The sequence below is a fragment of the Zootoca vivipara genome, chromosome Z, assembly GCF_963506605.1.
Source record: "Zootoca vivipara chromosome Z, rZooViv1.1, whole genome shotgun sequence".
In the NCBI taxonomy this organism is placed as follows: domain Eukaryota; kingdom Metazoa; phylum Chordata; class Lepidosauria; order Squamata; family Lacertidae; genus Zootoca; species Zootoca vivipara.
Window position 1 is genome coordinate 29,821,333 of NC_083294.1, and position 17,410 is coordinate 29,838,742.

Sequence of the window (17,410 nt, forward strand, 5' to 3'; positions counted from 1 at the left end):
GTGGTGCCTCGCTAGACAAATTTAATTCGTTCCACGGGTCAATTTGTGTAAAGAATTTTTCGTCTAGCAAGTCCCAGTTTCCCATAGGAATGCATTAAAACTTAATCAATGTGTTCCTATGGGTTCTGGGGGGCTGGCGGCGGCATGCGACAGGGCTTCGGAGAAGGTCTCCGAAGCCTTGTCCAATGCCGGCTGTGTGCAAGGCGGTGGCGGGGAGAAGCTCTCTTCTCCCGGCCGCCGCCTCACCTGCCTTCCCCGGCATGGGGCGCAGTTTCGGAGACCTCCAAAGCTGTGCCCCATGCCAGCTGTGCACAGTGACAGCAATGACAGACCCCGGGATCTGACCTTGCTGTCGGCGGTGGGGGGAGAGGAACAAACGGAGAGAAAGGGCTGCTTTCTCTCCGTTCGTTCCTTTCCCCCCCATCGCCGACAGAAAGGACAGATCCTGGGGTTTCTGGCGGCGGTGGGGGGAGAGGAACAAACGGAGAGAAAGGGCTGCTTTCTCTCCGTTCGTTCCTTTCCCCCCCATCGCCGACAGAAAGGACAGATCCTGGGGTTGCCGGCTCTGTCAGGTGGGGGGAAAGAGAAGCGGAGCACAGATCCGATCCTCCGCTTCTCCCTGCCCCCGCCCAACAGAGCCAAAGTGCGGCGGTGCGAAAGGGGAAGGCAGGCGGCAAAAAGCCCGCGGCTGTGCGGGGCTTTCGCACTACTGCGCTTCGCTTGCCTTCGCAGCCCCCACACCGCCGTGCGGCGGTGTAGGGGCATTTTGCCACCTGCCTTCCCCAAGCCAAGGGGAAGGCAGGCGGCAAAAAGCCCTGGCAATTTTTCACTACACGCTGGACTTTGCAGTCTGAGGTTCATTTTTCTATGGCCACGCTTCGCAAGACGAAGCGGCAGCCATAGAAAACCTTGGCGTCTTGCGAGGCAACCTCTGATCGCAAAATCCATTCGTCTAGCAAAAAATTCGTCTTACAGGGCATTCGTTAAGCGAGGCACCACTGCACATAATCTTCCCACCCCTGTGGCAGTGAATGTGTTTCCATTAGGAATTTAGAAGAACCTGCTAGATCAAAACAATGGCCCATCTAGTCCAGCATCCTGTTTTGTCGTGGTAGCCAACCATTTTTTAAAATCCCTTGTACACTGTGTCCCAATATCTTTTGGCATGTTTAAATCACCACCATATTTGCATCAAGGATCCTTCTGCCTCAGAGCACTTCCAACATAGATTGGACCCTCTTCTATTCAATTTAGTAAGTTTGGATGGTGTCAGATACCATCTCTACCACATCTTTTGTAAGTTTTCTTTTACTGCAAAGCAAGCCGTAAAAAAACATCATTTTATTCCAAAGTTTCTCCCAATCAGTAAGCTCAATATTATGCCCAATGTCAATCACCCAATGTATCTTCACAGCTTTGACTAGCTCATCTTTGTTTCCCATTCTAGTAGGATTTTATATATTTTATAATTTAATTTTTTGTTGTTTCCCATTCCCATCTTTTCAAATTCTGAGCCCTCTTCAGCAAATAGTTTCTTTTTCTCTTTTCTAAAGTTCCTACTCATTTGCATATATTGGAACCAGTCTGTAAATATTTTTCCTATTTTTTACCTCTTTTTAAATATTACCAAATCTTATTTAACGTCTAGAAGTTCTTTGTATGTTCCCTAGACTTTGTCCATATTTAGCCTTTTTACTGCCACTGCTTCCATAGGCAATACCCAGCATGGGGTCTTTCTTTCTCAAAAGTCCTTATATCTTGCCCAAACATTGTATAGAGTTTTCCTTTTTTGAAAAAAAAAATTCTTCAGATTTTGAAATTTACAAACAATTATCAAACAACCAACATAGAAAGAAAATTCTGAAGAATATCCTGGACTTCCCTCCTCCCCTTTGTGGGTCCTTATATTAACCTTTTCCTCCTGCATCTTTTCTATTAATCCAAATCTATTAAATTTCCATTCAAATCAAATTTCAACATTAAACTACAAGTGTCCATTAAACTACAACTATCCTAGTAATAATTTTAATTATTTACAATGGTTTTTAAGATTTGTTGTTGTTGTTTAGTCGTTTAGTCGTGTCCGACTCTTCGTGACCCCATGCACGCCAGGCACTCCTGTCTTGCACTGCCTCCGCCTGCTTCTTGGGAGAAAAGCAATGACAAACCTAGACAGCATCTAAAAAAGCAGAGACATCACCTTGCCAACAAAGGTCCGTATAGTTAAAGCTATGGTTTTCCCAGTAGTGATGTATGGAAGTGAGAGCTGGACCATAAAGAAGGCTGATCGCCGAAGAATTGATGCTTTATGGTGCTGGAGGAGACTCTTGAGAGTCCCATGGACTGCAAGAAGATCAAACCTATCAATTCTTAAGGAAATCAGCCCTGAGTGCTCACTGGAAGGACAGATCGTGAAGCTGAGGCTCCAATACTTTGGCCACCTCATGAGAAGAGAGGAATCCTTGGAAAAGACCCTGATGTTGGGAAAGATTGAGGGCACTAGGAGAAGGGGACGACAGAGGACGAAATTATATATATTCCCCATTCCTTATTAAAAATTTCCTGATTTCTGATTATTCCAATCATTTTTGCCATTTCTGCATAGTCCATCAACTTAATAAAAGGAGTTGGTGTAGTTTCTTGGTGCAGTTTCTTGGTCATGGTAGAGCTCTATCCTGAAAAGATGTCCCACCAATGGTGTGTGTTTAAATCCTGAATATCCTGAGTGACTCTTCTTAGCTTGGCTTGTTTTACTATGGCAATATTAGTACTTGGCATTATGATTTTGACCTAGATCGAACATTATTGTTTCAAATCAGTATACTGTATATAAAATATTAGGGAGGAATTGAAAGTAAACCCACATCCCGCCTACGGTACTTTAGAAGTCCACAGTTGGTTAAAAGCCAAAGGCCTAGTTAAAATAAAATATATTTTGAAATTTACAAACAATTATCAAACAACCAGGCTTCCGGTTGACCACGCCATCTTGCTCAGACGGGGGTCCGCTCAGCGGAGCGGACCTCGGCGCTTCAGAGGTGGAGGGAATCGTTCCAGCGAAGCGAAACCTCCTTAAAAGCCCCAAATCGAGCTTTTTGGGGACGGATTTTGCCTGGCGGCGCCAAAAGCGGGCTCTCTCCTCCCCGGATCGGCTTTGTTTAAGCCCCCGAGAGCGAGGAGGTGAACCGCGGCGGACAGGCTGACACTGCTGCTCTGAGAGCGCGAAGCTGCGAGTCTGGGAAGTGGAGGTGGCCAATTCTTCCAAGAACATTCAGCAAATGAATAGACTGTGAGTAATTTGGATTCTTTGGAATGTAAATTAAGGCAACAATTTGGACCTGGGAGAGAGGGGGAAAGAGGAAGCCACCCCCCCCTACGGTAACATAAGAGACAGTAAACAGAAACCCGAAGCCGTAAACAGAAGATTTTAACTTAAAAGGATTCCTCAAAGGCATCAAAGAGAATCTCCCCTAAATGCAGGGTAAAAGGGGAGAGAGACTGTGGTTGTGAATGCCCTGCAGAAAGAGGTTAAGACTAAGAAAGACCTTTCTTTTCCTCGGGAGCCGGCAGCCCAGACAACCCAGTGAGCTGATCAGGATTTATAGTTAAATTTTATTTCTATCTTTATCTCTGGACTTTTTGGAAATTCTTTTTTGGTCTATATGCTTTTGAAATGTGAGTTCGAACTTTATTTTTAAGAATGCAGCCAGCTTGTTAAAATGGAGTCGAGAAAATAGACTGCGATCATATTCCACCCCATGTGATAAGTTTTGACCTTGACAGGACTGAACTATGTCAACAAAAAGGTACCCGCCTGAGTTTCAGCGGACTGTTTTGACCTTAATGTGGGAAGCAAGAATAGAACTATGTCAAGAGGAGACACAACGGCAAGAGTTACAGCAACAATTCCAGATGGTGATGGCAGAATATGATTTCTTAGAAGATGAAGCTTTTGAAACTGAAGAAGACGAATGTGAGAATGACAATGATGGTGATTGTGATTTGGAAGGAAAAGATGAAGATGAGGACTGTGATGATTTAACACAAAATGAAGCCCACCACGAAAAAAATGATGATTTTACTCTACAAAAAGTTGGATGGAGTGCCTCCCCTTCGAGGGGGGCACGATTGGATTTACTGGAACTCCAGAATGACCACAGGGAAGAAGGAAAAATTAAGCAGAGAAGAGAAGAAGCTCAGGGGTCTGATATGGAGGCCTGGATGGCAAAAGACTGTAAACAGGGGGTGGGGTGAAGGGAAAGTGAAGTTGTGATTGTAAGGATGGGTTAATAGGATTATAACTGGACTGCTGACTATGGAACTTGCTGGATTGGTGGGGTGGAGCCGGTACTCGGGGGGTGTAAGGTTAGTTTGGGAATAGTTATAGGTTTAAAAAGTGAATTGATTCTGGAAAAAGGTGAAAATATGGAGGCCTATAGAGGGGGTAAAAATTAGGCACGGGAAGAAAAAATGGGAGTTTGATTTTTCAGTGATTGGACATTAGGCGAAAATGATAATAGTTAGTTTAAAAGTGGTATAAGATATAAAGGTGTATGTTATAAAATATGAACTATGAAACTGTTGAAGATGATAAATAAGGGAGGAAAACCGGGGAAGGGGGGAGGGTGGGGAAGCCCACAAAATATGGTTTAACAATTATGAATTTAACAATTATGATGAATTATTTTTTTTGTTTTTGTCTTTTTTCCTTTTTGTCTTTTTTTTTCTTCTCTTTTTTCTCTTTTTGTATTTTCTTTTTTTTTTGGTATGACAATAGATGGTTGGATGGATGAACTCCTGCGTACTGCCCTGGTTCACTGGAGCTCCCTGGTGGCAGGGGGGGGCTTCGGGGGCAGGGGAGGGGGAGGAGGACAGAAACCCAATCATAAAATGGACCACTTTTGACTGTTCACCTGCGTGGGATACTTCTGTGGCAGGGGAGGACCCATGGAGGGGGGTGGGAAGAAGGTGGAAAAGGTGTTTATGTATGTACCATCTTTTGTAATTTGTAAAATCAATAAAAATTATGTTTAAAAAAAAATGTATCAAACAACCAACATAGAAAGAGAATTCTGAAGAATCTCCTGGACTTCCCTTCTCCCCTTTGCAGGTCCTTAGATTAAACTTTTCCTCCTGCATCTTGTCTATTAATCCAAATCTATTAAATTTCCATTCTAACCAAAATTCAACATTAAACTACAAGTGTTATTCCAATCCCAGTAATAATTTTAATTATTTACAATTGTTTTTAAGATAAATTATATATATTTCCCATTCCTTATTAAAAATTTCCTGATTTCGGTTTATTCCAGGCATTTTGCCATTTCTGCATAGTCCATCAACTTAATCTGCCATTCTTCTTCAACCTTTCCAAATCACATGGTTGGGGGGGGGGAATGTGGGCTTTGGTGTTATCATAATATAGATAACCATGCCATCCAAACACCAGATCGAACCCTTCTAGATCCAAAATGCCCTCATCCTTCACACTTCCTCTGAGTACATTTTTTTGCATCCATTAATATTTTAAAAATAAAATCAAGCCTGTTATTTCCAGTGAAAGATCAATGGAGCCAGAATTTACCAGGCATGGGTAGAGTCCACTGGGAACAAGCTGTGAAACCATTCGTTTATCATGTCCTTGATGTCCGAGCTCAGGATACACAATTAGACGTCCACAAAAATATCCCCCACAGATATAAAAGGAGTTGGTGTAGTTTCTTGCACGCCGCTCTATAATTTCAAAGGCTTCTGGAAAAATTAAAGAAAGAAGTAGGGGTCAGTAAACCATGTTTCCAGAAAGCAGAAACAGGGGGGCAAGAATGAGGGTCTTCTTCTAAGAGGTGTGTCTTCGACTATGAAATCGACAGCAGATCAAAAGCAACCTTGAAGAAGTGTGTAATTCTCCCAAATGAGAATCATTCCAACACTACCCAGCCCACCCAGCTATCTTCTCTCCCTAGACACAAGCAAAATCAGAGCATTACTGAACCATGTTTGGGGGACAGGCGACCCTTAATATATGCCTGTATGCTCCAACACAAATGATGTAATAGCTGTGTGGCTTGCCTTTGTCTTTTCTGTTTGGCTGACTATTAGGGTATTGGCCACATTTTTTATCATGTTGCTGTTAAATATGCTGAATCCTCTCTAGTTAACATACATTTTTAAATTTTGTTGTTAGTTTTTATTAAATGGAAATGCTGTTGTTTTTATATAATCCTGACAGAGTTACACTGCTAGAGCCAGGTCATCCAAAAGCTGCCATCACCTGTTTCCTTTAATAAAATGCTGTCATGACCTTTGGCTTGTGGTCCAGCTGCACCACTGTCCAGACAGATATAGCCTTACTACTGTTGTCTAGACTCTATACTCTAGTAACCAATGCTTTATACATAGGGCTGCCTCTAAAGACACTTCAGCTGGTGGAGAATTCGGTGGCCTGGTTGCTCACCAGGACAAGGCAGTTTGAGCATATTACATTGATCCTGGCCTGACAGCACTGGCTGCCAATTAGTTTCTGGGCCCAATTCAAAGTGCTGGTTTTGACCTATGAAGCCTTAAATGGCACAGGACCGCAATACTTCAAGGACTGCCTCTTTCCATATAAATCTACTTGGACCCTGTGATAAGCTTCTGAGGCCCTTCTTTGTCTGCCTCCTCCTCAAGAGATCTGGAGGGTGGCAACACAAGAAAGGGCCTTTTCTGCAGTTGCTCCCCATTTGTGGAATGCTCTCCACAGACTATATGGACCAGTTTCAGCCCCAGGTAGGGATAAGTGCCATGTTCCCAGTAAAAGTACCCACAGAGGGCCTCAGATTATATCCACCAGATAAAGGCGATCAGGATAGGCAAGGACTTGCTGTAGTCACCAGTTAAAAAACTGTAATACTTGCAACTTGTCTAAAAGCCACAAACACACAGGCATTTGTGGGCAGTGTGGCAATGGCAGAGATCATTTGCAGAGACCAAGAGCATGGTGTGAACAGGGCTGTCTCCTGAAGCAAAGATCAGGCACACAGCTGGGTAAAGGGGCCTCATGAGCAGAGGGCATTTTGTAGTGTAGGAAGATGACAATAAACACGTAATGCAGACAGCTAAAATTTCCTCAAGGCAGGCACCTAAAGGATGATAGATGAGAGTGATGCTCTATCACGTTGCGATCAGATGCCACATTAAATTCCATTAGGGACATATGAAGTTGGCTTATGGCCGCTCAGTCTATTTGCCCATCCAAGTCCCATAATGTCTACTTTGGCTGGCAGCAGCCCGCTAAGGACCTTTTGATCAAGACTGTTACAGAAGAGGCATTCAAGTCCTGTTTACAGCATGTGGAAGATTGTGTGTTGGTTGGTATTTTTAGAAAAACTGGAGCACATCAGTGACAGGAACCATCTTTTCAGCATTGGAGTCAGCAAAGCACATCCCCCACTGAACAACCATGTGGTTTTTTGAGGCCGTGGTGCTCTGCTTTGTTGCACTCCCTTTTGCTGGAGCTGCCAGAGGTGGGCTTGGTGCTTCCAGGGGCATCTTTTGAGCAAGTCTCGCTTCTCAAGAATATATATTTGCTCCCAGGAACAGCCTTCATTCTGGGGAAATGAAACAAGATGCTCCGGACCTCAGTTTCTCCACACATGAAAAATGCCATTCCCACCATTTTTTGGGGGGGAATGAATTTGCCATACCCCTCCTCCCCTGGAAGAAGAGGAGATGTGGTATTTCCTTATAGGAAGACATTATGGTCTAAGGATTATTTCACCCTATGGGGAGAGGTGATGATAGTATATTTATGCTTGTTCAGTTGCATTTGTTGAATCTGACTAGTTAATTAGTTTTGCAATTGTCTTGACTTCATGGTGTGCTTGCTGGCAATTGGGCCGTCACCATCAGCAGTAATAGAGAAGAAGCCAGACACCTTCTTGGCTTAGATTTGACATGAATCAACCACCAACCTCCAGATATCTTGTCAGGTGAATCAGCTAGTGGCAAGGAGGATCTGGTGGAACAAACACTGTGCTGCAATTGACGTACTTCAGGCCTCAATTAATTAGTCTTTGGATTTAGACCATTTAGCAGTTCCAAAAAGCCAGACCAAAATAGAATGGAAGGAACAGAAACAGGGACTGTGCACTGCTGGCAGGAAAGCAGGGGACAGGAAAGGCATGCCTAGAGCAGGGGTTCCCAACAAAATTTTCTCGAGGACCCCTCATCGAGCTGCTATTGTGACAAGGACCCCCATTAATTCCTAATCCTAAAATTAAAAAGTGAGAGCCAAATTAAGAGTCTTTTTATATTTTATATTTATACGTTTTTTACAGTTACAACAGAGTACTCAATCAGTATACAGTTAGTTTTAATTTTAAGTTCTTAATGAGATGAGTTAAATCTGTCCTTTGAGTCCATTATTTCTGAAATATTAGGTTCCAAACTTGAAACTTTCACTCTGAAATCCGACCGCATGTCGAGCCGATTCCTATATTTGTTTTTAATGAAACACATGGAAGAAAATGCTTGCTTTGTTTACAAACACTACTGTTTTGCAAAGTCTCTTCCCCACCTCGGGGGGAGGAGATGTTGTGGGCGCCACGAGGCCTTCACGTGGGGGGGGAATGGTTAGCATTCCCCCCCAGCCCATTGGTCATCTCCCTGCCGTGGCACGCCCCTAGCACAGCCAATTAGGTCGCTCTGGGGGGCACGGCTCACCTATTTGAACAAGAGCGCGGCAGAGACTCTGCCTTGCTTCTTCTGGATTCAACAACTGCGTTTCCCCTCATCGGATCTGGATCGTCGCTGATGCCTTTTTCCTTCGGCATCCTGACGGATCTTGTGAGAGCAAGGAGCAGCTGCTGTAGGGTATCGTATGCTTGCGGGGTGTGTGTGTGGGGGGACAGCCTGGAAATTTGCATCTCTGCCTTGTGTTTTCATTTAGCCCTTTGTATTTCTCTCTGCCGCTGGGAAAAACCCCTCCGTGCGAGCTACCTTTTTTTTATAAAAAAAAAAAACAAAGACAAAAAGTGAACCCCTCTACATCCCCTTGACTAATGTGTGCGTGTTTGTTTTGTATCGGGTTGCTGCTACACGTGCATAATTCACCTCTGCTTTAATTTTGCAAAAGAAGCCAGAGCAGCACAACCTATTTAGTTGCCTTTTGTTTAATTAGCAGCTTCGTGCTTCAGTAGCTTTGGGAGTGTTGCCGAGGGTTACTTTGTTGCTATCGTGGTTAAATCGTCCACCCCACCCCCCCTTTCGCTGCTCCTAGACCCCTTTTATAGCTAGTTCTAATCGCTGTTGCTATTTTCCCTGTGCTTGCTAACATTTGCAGTGTTTAAGGCTTAGAGGGAACTGCTGAATGTTTTTCCCTTTGCCGAGTTGCTGAGGGTTGCCAAGACGACCATGAAGCACGTGTGCATCGCCATTTTAATAGAACACGTGGCCACAAAGTTTACAAAAAGTTAAAATTCCTTGCCTTTTCTGGTCGCAAACTACAGTGAGTCTGCTTTTAAAACCCTTAACTGTGAGCTGCTGATATAGATATTGCGGGGTAAATTGCCCCTTGATTGCTTCCATTCACTGAGCCATTGGCCTTAATTACTGCAGTTGCTATAGTTATGTTTGCATATTACCAGCCTTTTTCCCAATTTTGCTCTCAGTATCGGACTATTCCCTGGGACAGGGAAGGATTGCTGGGTCCCCTTTGTTGTTGTTTTGCTTCGCAAAGGTTCCCAATAAGTCGCGTAGAAAATAAAATAAAAAATGAGAGAGTCGGCTGAACTGCTGCTTAAGGGCTTGGCAGTTTCTACCTATCAGCAAAATCACCTTAATCCCAGTTTCTTTGTTTCCCTGATCGCCGTGCAGTCTTGGGTCGGATCCAGTAATTACTGCTTAAGTACTGCTTAATTGCCCAGCAGTTTCCAGTCAGCCTGCTTACATTGTTTCCTGATCGCCTAGCTGACCAGATCGCCTGGCCTTTTGATATATTTGCTGCTCTGCAGTTTACTTTGCCAATAGCAGCAGTTGTTACATAGTTTAGCTGCGGGGAAGTTTTATCAGGCCCATAGCAGTTTTGTTACACAGTATAGCTGCTCTGAATTATCTGGCCCTGCTTTAAGTGAGACGTTGCTTGCTACTATAAAACGCTTACCTGTTCTTTAAACATTTTGTTACATGCTTCCTGTTGCAAGTCCTCCCCCCCCCCCCGTTTTATTTCAGTACTGTATTGTATTCTCAATTGTTTAAGAAACAGTACTTGCTGCCTTAGCCTCTTTAAGCTGTGGATTGATTATTTGAATTTGGCATCTGCTAGCTATTATTACATCTGCATACAAAATTCTCTTTCAGAATAAAAATACAATAAAATAATAATTAAATGATAATGAATGATAATAAAATCAGGACCTCTCTTCATGTTACCACACATTTAGCCCAGTAATAATAAATAAGTAAATAAATTAATAATAATAAAATCAGTACCTCTCGTCATGCTACCACACATTTAGCCCAGTATCCTTACTTCTTTTAGGGTAAATTTCATCATAAGGAAATCCCAGTATTACGACTGCTTAGGATCTTTTTACATTTTGAGTTAATTTAACTGGTAGTGGCTTTTCCTTTTATGCTGCGGTTTGCTTGCTTCTATTTCCTACATCTCTGTGGGCATCACACTAAAAGAAGAAGAAGAAGCCTGCTTCTGGCCAGTATACACTATACTGTACTAGATTCCCTTTGAAATAGCTCTGTTGATTGGAGCACGGTGCCTTAAAACGGCAAGGTTGCACACTGATCCCCATGTGGGACAGCTGCATATTCATGCATTGCAGGGGGTTGGACTGGATGACCTACAGACCCCTTCCAAGGCTACAGTCTATTCAACTCACTGTCCCAGCATAAATGTACTTTAGGGTGGTTTGATTTATAGTGTCCTTTTTGGAAAGTAATAATATAATAAATAAATAAAAAGGGCATCCCCAGGGGCCGCCAATCAGTTCATTGGCACCACTTTAGCTAATGGGGGCTCCTGCTGTCGCCTTGCCGATAGAGTATGATTCTGGTTCTCATCCTGAGGTGGAGTTATTGTTTCTGGGTTGGCAGGATAGTAGTGATATATATATTAAAAAAGGGGGGAAAAAAAGAGAGAGAAAGAAACAAAACACACACACACACACAAAACACAAAACAAAACCAGGGTCGCAGGTTCCATCCCCATATGGGGAAGGCTGCATATTCTTGCATTACAGGGGGATGGGCTGGATGACCTCTAGGGTCCCTCGAACTCTAAGGTCAAGTCAAACTCTGAGGTACTGTTTCTAGGTTGGTAGGATAGTAGTGTTGTTAATGCCAAGTTTGCAGGTTCAATTCCCATATTGGAAGCTGCGTACTCTTGCAATACGGGGGGCTGGACTAGATGACCACCAGGGGAGGAAAAAACAAACAAACAAAAAACAACAACAACAAAAACTCAGATTCTATGAAGCAGATGTAGCTTGGGGGTTGCATAACGCCATAACCTTCCAACAATTTTCTGATGGAATTAGGGGCACCCTACCATATTCCTACTTTTTCCACACCTTTAAAAGATTCCACATCCTTAAAAATTTTGGTTATTGAATTCAGATTTGTCCCCTGCGAGAGTCCGGGATGCGCAGTAGACTGCTTTAAATGGTGTCTAGTCCAGGTGTGTCCAAGCCCACGCCAAACAAACTTCAGCATTCTTAATTAAAATAAATAAATAAATAAGTATTGTCAATCCAGTCAGTGTGCATAATATTGAGTCACATTATTGAGAATAAACCCCGCTTCCTGTGGGGTCCTGCTTCCTAGGCGATGCAGACAATATTGGGGCATTGGCTGGTCATCAGCATAGATATTATCAATACTCGGGGGCATATTGTTTGGTGACTTTTTTTTTTGTTTGTTTGTTTTTGTTTTTGGCAAGAGCAATATTGGTTTGCAATCTTATTTATTCGATTAGAACCACAGGGACACGTCAGGCTGTTTCTATGCTTGGTTGCTGATTAACCCACTCCCTCCCCGTTAATTGCCTGCGTACATTCTGCCCATTGCAAATCTCATTGATGGCAGTATGAAACAGTGCTTTAAATAAGAAATAAGTACACCAATAATAATAATTATTAATATTTAATAATAATAACAGTAAGCACCGTGCAGATATTTACAATCTCAAATATCTTTTGTTAGTATCGAATATAATTGGATTAATGTTACTATTGCAATAATACATATTAATAATAATAATAATTAAAACAACAACAAAGCATATATTACAATCCGTGCTTTCTATCGCTTTGTCCTGGGCCCTGTAGGTTATTTTGAGAATGATTTTGCTGGGCTGCTTAGCCTCGGGCTAAGGATGGCGTGGTTTGTGTACCACTAACAGCCTTACTTAAATATAAAATTAGAGGTCTTTGAGGCCAGGATTCCAGTTCAGAGCTCATTCACTTTTGGTTGGGAATCCCAGCATATATTAGCACAATATGAGGGTTTATGCTGTTGGATCTTTCGAGATCCAAAAACTCCCCTCTTCCAGTGTTCTTCACTTCCCCTAGCACGCATATGGTGGTTTCAGTCTCTGGGGACTCTTGAACTTCGCAAGCCAGGCCGGCCATTCGGGGCGCTTCTGGCTGGGTAAACCGCTGGACTTCATTCCTCTTCATATGGGTGTACTCCTGACTGAACTTCTTGGATCTTTACAAGGGGATATCTCTCTGGCAGGACAATTGGTAATTCTTTCCACATTATCAGATTCAGTCAGGGCTCCTTCATGGACACCAGTGGTGCATGAAGTTGGCGGTTACATACAATTTAACCTTTCCAAGTTTCTTCTCATTGTAGTGGCTCTTCACCCTGGTGGAAGGACTTCAGAGATCTCTGTGTTTGTCTTTGGATTGATAGTCGAGCTGTCGTAGGTGTCCTTGCAGAGCAGGCGTCGAATTCCAAGAGGATGTCGCTCCGCTCTGTGCATTCGTGCAGCTTTGCCTTAAGTTTATCATCAACTTCTCAGAATTTTTTCCCGGGGTTACTAATGGCATTGCGTTGACATACCTCAACGGGCTGAGGGAGTAGTGACATCTTATAAGAGGGCCTGGGCGGATGTGATGGACTTAGGTCCAAAATCATTGGTGTCGGACTTTGTGGCCTTTTGGCTTGCCTGGTTACTATTGCATGCTATTTAACCTTTGGAAGTTTCTTTCATAATAGTTCCAGTTCACCCTGGATGGAGGACTTCAGAGATCGCCACGTTCCTTTGGGATGGATAATCGAGCTGTCATCGGTACCCTTGCAAAGCGGTCCAAGATGATGTCACTCCCACTCTGCGCAATTGTGCAGCTTCACCTTAAGTTTCTCTTAGACTTACCAGCACATTTATTTCTGGAATTACTAACGGCATCGCGATGCCTAGCCTCGATGGGCTGTGGGAGAAGCGACATATTGGCTCTGTCCACTCTTATGGCTGATTTCATTGACTTTCGGTTCAAAGCCTTTGGCTTTCAGATTTTATGGCCTATGGGGCAAATCTGGGGATATCAGGCACAGTCAGCCCTCCCGCCACAGATCAGGTGCTTTAATACCTTGCCTGACTGTGGTTAAGTCTTTTACTAGCCTGACAGCCGCTATTCCTCTCTTAGCTTAAAAAAATTGAATAAGAATCGGTAAAGGACACCAGGCGATTCCTTCAGTTAAGGACACCCACGCCTGGCCCCTTCATCATCCATCAGGATGGGTGTGCGAGCTCCCTGCCCCCGACCAGTCTGTCAAGGGCACTTGGTTATCCGACCTAATTCTATCCGATACATAACTATTGCTTCACATTCGTCAATCAAAAATGGACAGGAGAGGGAAGAGTCCCTGTGTGGTACTGCACATTCCTTCCGAATTCGGTCTGCTACAGCAGTGGTACACATGGGCCTCTCATTGGAGAGAATAAAAGATTTGGGTCAATGGAAGTCCAAGCTTACAAGGGTTACCTCCGCTGCACAATGTGACTAAGCAACTGAGTTCGGCAAATCACTTACATTCTTTTGCTTTGTTCTCAGGAGATAATACGGTGAATATCTGGATGGTTGATCACAGTACCATGCCCAGGCGCGCACCCTTGATTGGAGACTGGGTCCCAATTTGGGGCTACCTCCACGGGTCAAAGTTTCCTGCTTTACAAGGAGATGGAAGTGCTGGGACAGACTCCTGCCAGCTGTGTAGGCCAAGGCCACCAGGGCCGCCTCACAAAATCCCCCTGTTTTCTTGGAGGTGCAGCCCGGTGGAAATGATTTGGTTTACTGTAAAGGCGTTGATTTGCACCGAAGATTTTAAAGACTTTGTCGAGCTGGGGACTGCCTTTCCAAATCTTGAACTATCTTTGGTCTTCACTGCTGAAGAGACGCATTTTGTGCGACTTTCACACCCCTGCTGCTATTGATAAATGAAGGAAATTCTTGGTTCTGGCAGTGGCCAGAATGGTTTCAGCTTCAAATGGACACAGTGACCAGAAAGATTTCAGCTTTGAATGGACAAACTATCTTGTGCCCAGCCATAGGATTCTGAGAGGCCCCAGGGTGAGTCCTAGTTGAAGGACTCACAAAACGGTGGTTAATCCTTCACAGACTGCCAGCGCAGCAGGCTGGAGTCATATGACTGCAAGGCGTTCCTGTACCGTGTTGATGGCATTCACCTCTCAAATGAGGGAAATGGTGTTTGGCTTGCTGACATTCCTTTTGCAAGGCGTCCCTGTACCGTGTTGATGGCATACACCTCTCAAATGAGGGAAATGGTGTTTGACTTGCTGACATTCCTTTTGCTATTAGGTATTGGTTGCGGTTGTGGGGGTATTGGCGGCGAGCCCTTTGGGCTCGATTGGCGGTAGGCATTGGATTATCTCGTGAAGGTACAGGTGTGGGGGGGAGGTTGCGGCCATCACCTCCCCCAAAATGCGGAAAGGTACTCCCTTAAGGAGTCCGGGGGCGTTGCCAAGTCCGAAGCCGTGGTAGGTGAGGGCCAGAGGGCACGCCCCTAGCGGTGGCCCCAGGATGAGCTCCTAGTTGATGTGCATCGCAGGACTCATCCAACGGTGGTTAACCTTTCACAGACTGCTAGCAGAGCGGGCTGGAGTCAGATATAGTCGGTTAGATCCAATGCCTAGGCCAATACCCCTTTACATCCGTAATCAATAAAGTTGTGGCCTTCTATGCCCATTAACCTTATGCAATGTGTCTAGTGTTTTTATTTCTCGGGGAGGCATCGGGGTATCGCCACACAAAGTCTCTTCCCCACCTCGGGGGGAGGAGATGTTGTGGGCGCCACGAGGCCTTCACGTGGGGGGGGAATGGTTAGCATTCCCCCCCAGCCCATTGGTCATCTCCCTGCCGTGGCACGCCCCTAGCACAGCCAATTAGGTCGCTCTGGGGGGCGCGGCTCACCTATTTGAACAAGAGCGCGGCAGAGACTCTGCCTTGCTTCTTCTGGATTCAACAACTGCGTTTCTCCCACCCACCTCCCCCACGTAGGCAGGGTTTCTTCGTGACAGTGCTATGGACTACGGTTGGTCGCCTATTGGGGCCTGGTAGGAGTTTTTCCCACTTGGCAAATTGGCTCAGGCCTTGTGGTTTTCGCCTACCTCGTAGCTACTCGTCACAACTTGGGTTTTGGCGGTAGGCATTGGATTATCTCGTGAAGGTACAGGTGTGGGGGGGAGGTTGCGGCCATCACCTCCCCCAAAATGCGGAAAGGTACTCCCTTAAGGAGTCCGGGGGCGTTGCCAAGTCCGAAGCCGTGGTAGGTGAGGGCCAGAGGGCACGCCCCTAGCGGTGGCCCCAGGATGAGCTCCTAGTTGATGTGCATCGCAGGACTCATCCAACGGTGGTTAACCTTTCACAGACTGCCAGCAGAGCGGGCTGGAGTCAGATATAGTCGGTTAGATCCAATGCCTAGGCCAATACCCCTTTACATCCGTAATCAATAAAGTTGTGGCCTTCTATGCCCATTAACCTTATGCAATGTGTCTAGTGTTTTTATTTCTCGGGGAGGCATCGGGGTATCGCCACACAAAGAGGCAGCGCGCGCCAGGGAGGAGGGAGGGGAATGGAGAAGACAGGGTACCTGCGCAGTAGCGCACAAATGAAACCGACGCGCGCAAACCATCTTGGGGAGGTGAGCGTTAGTAGAATGTGCGTGCTGCCTCTTTGCAAAACAGTAGTGTTTGTAAAGTGCCACCTAACGGCATACAGCAGAACTACTGCCTCTATCTAATTCTAGTTTTGCGCTAGACACTGCTCATGCAGGAAGCGGCCAAAACAAAAAATCTGTTATCATACAAAATATATTTAATATATTTTTTATTCTAATAGCATCTTGCGGACCCCTGGGGGTCCCCGGACCACCTGTTGGGAACCACTGGCCTAGAGGACACTGGGGCTTGATGAGGGCAGAGAGTAGCCAAGTCTAGGGCTCAACAGTGAAGCTTCCTACTCATGGACCATCTTGCTCAGGATTGTATGCACTCACTTTTCAGTGTCTCTCCAGGGTGATGAGATTTGTTGATTAATGAGTATTCAAACAGAATAAGTCTCCTATTTCCTAGAGACTAAACAGGCCAAAAACTGGGGGGCAGGGGGGGGAGCTGAAAAAGGAGTCCAAGAGATTAAATAGGCAAATAAATAAGGATTAGTTGGAACTCCTGAGGAAAAATGCATCATAAGGAAGCAATAAAATACATAAATGAAGAGCTTTATTTAACTGAATGACTGAGAAAAGTGGAATTTTGGATTCATGGTAGGAAAAGTTGAGAGTGCCATCTAGCAGAATGGGGGAAAGGTTGATATGTCTGGAGTGTATATGTTAAATATTTTGAATAACTGATATAGAAATGGTTGGCAGGGAAGCAGAAGCTTCTTTTCTCTTTTATTCCCCCCCTTTTCTTTCTTTTTTATGATTCTTAATTTCTGATAGTGCTCTTTTAATATCATTTGCATAAAATGAGTTTAATATATTGAGGTGATGGTTAGAAGGGAGGGACCTTTATGGGAGCCAGCAAGAATGAGTTTTTCTCAGGAAGCTGAGGAAAAGGGAAAACTTCCCAGGTGGGACGTGGGAAAACTAATTTCTTTGTATGTGGATTGAAGATTAGGGTGTAATTGGAATATATAGCGGTATATATGAGTTTTATTATTTCTATTGCCTTTCTCTTCTTCCTTTGCCTTCCTCTTTTTGTTGTTCTTTATTTCTTCTTTGTTTCATTTGTTCTAGATATGATTTATTGCATTGTGAAAACTCTAATAAAAATTTCTTTAAAAAAACAACCCTCAGTGCAAAACTTCAACTCAATGGCCATGTCCCCAAAATTTGCAGTTCCAGAAAGGACCAAGTGTCCATACCTAGGTTTTAAAGTCAGTAAAAATATTTG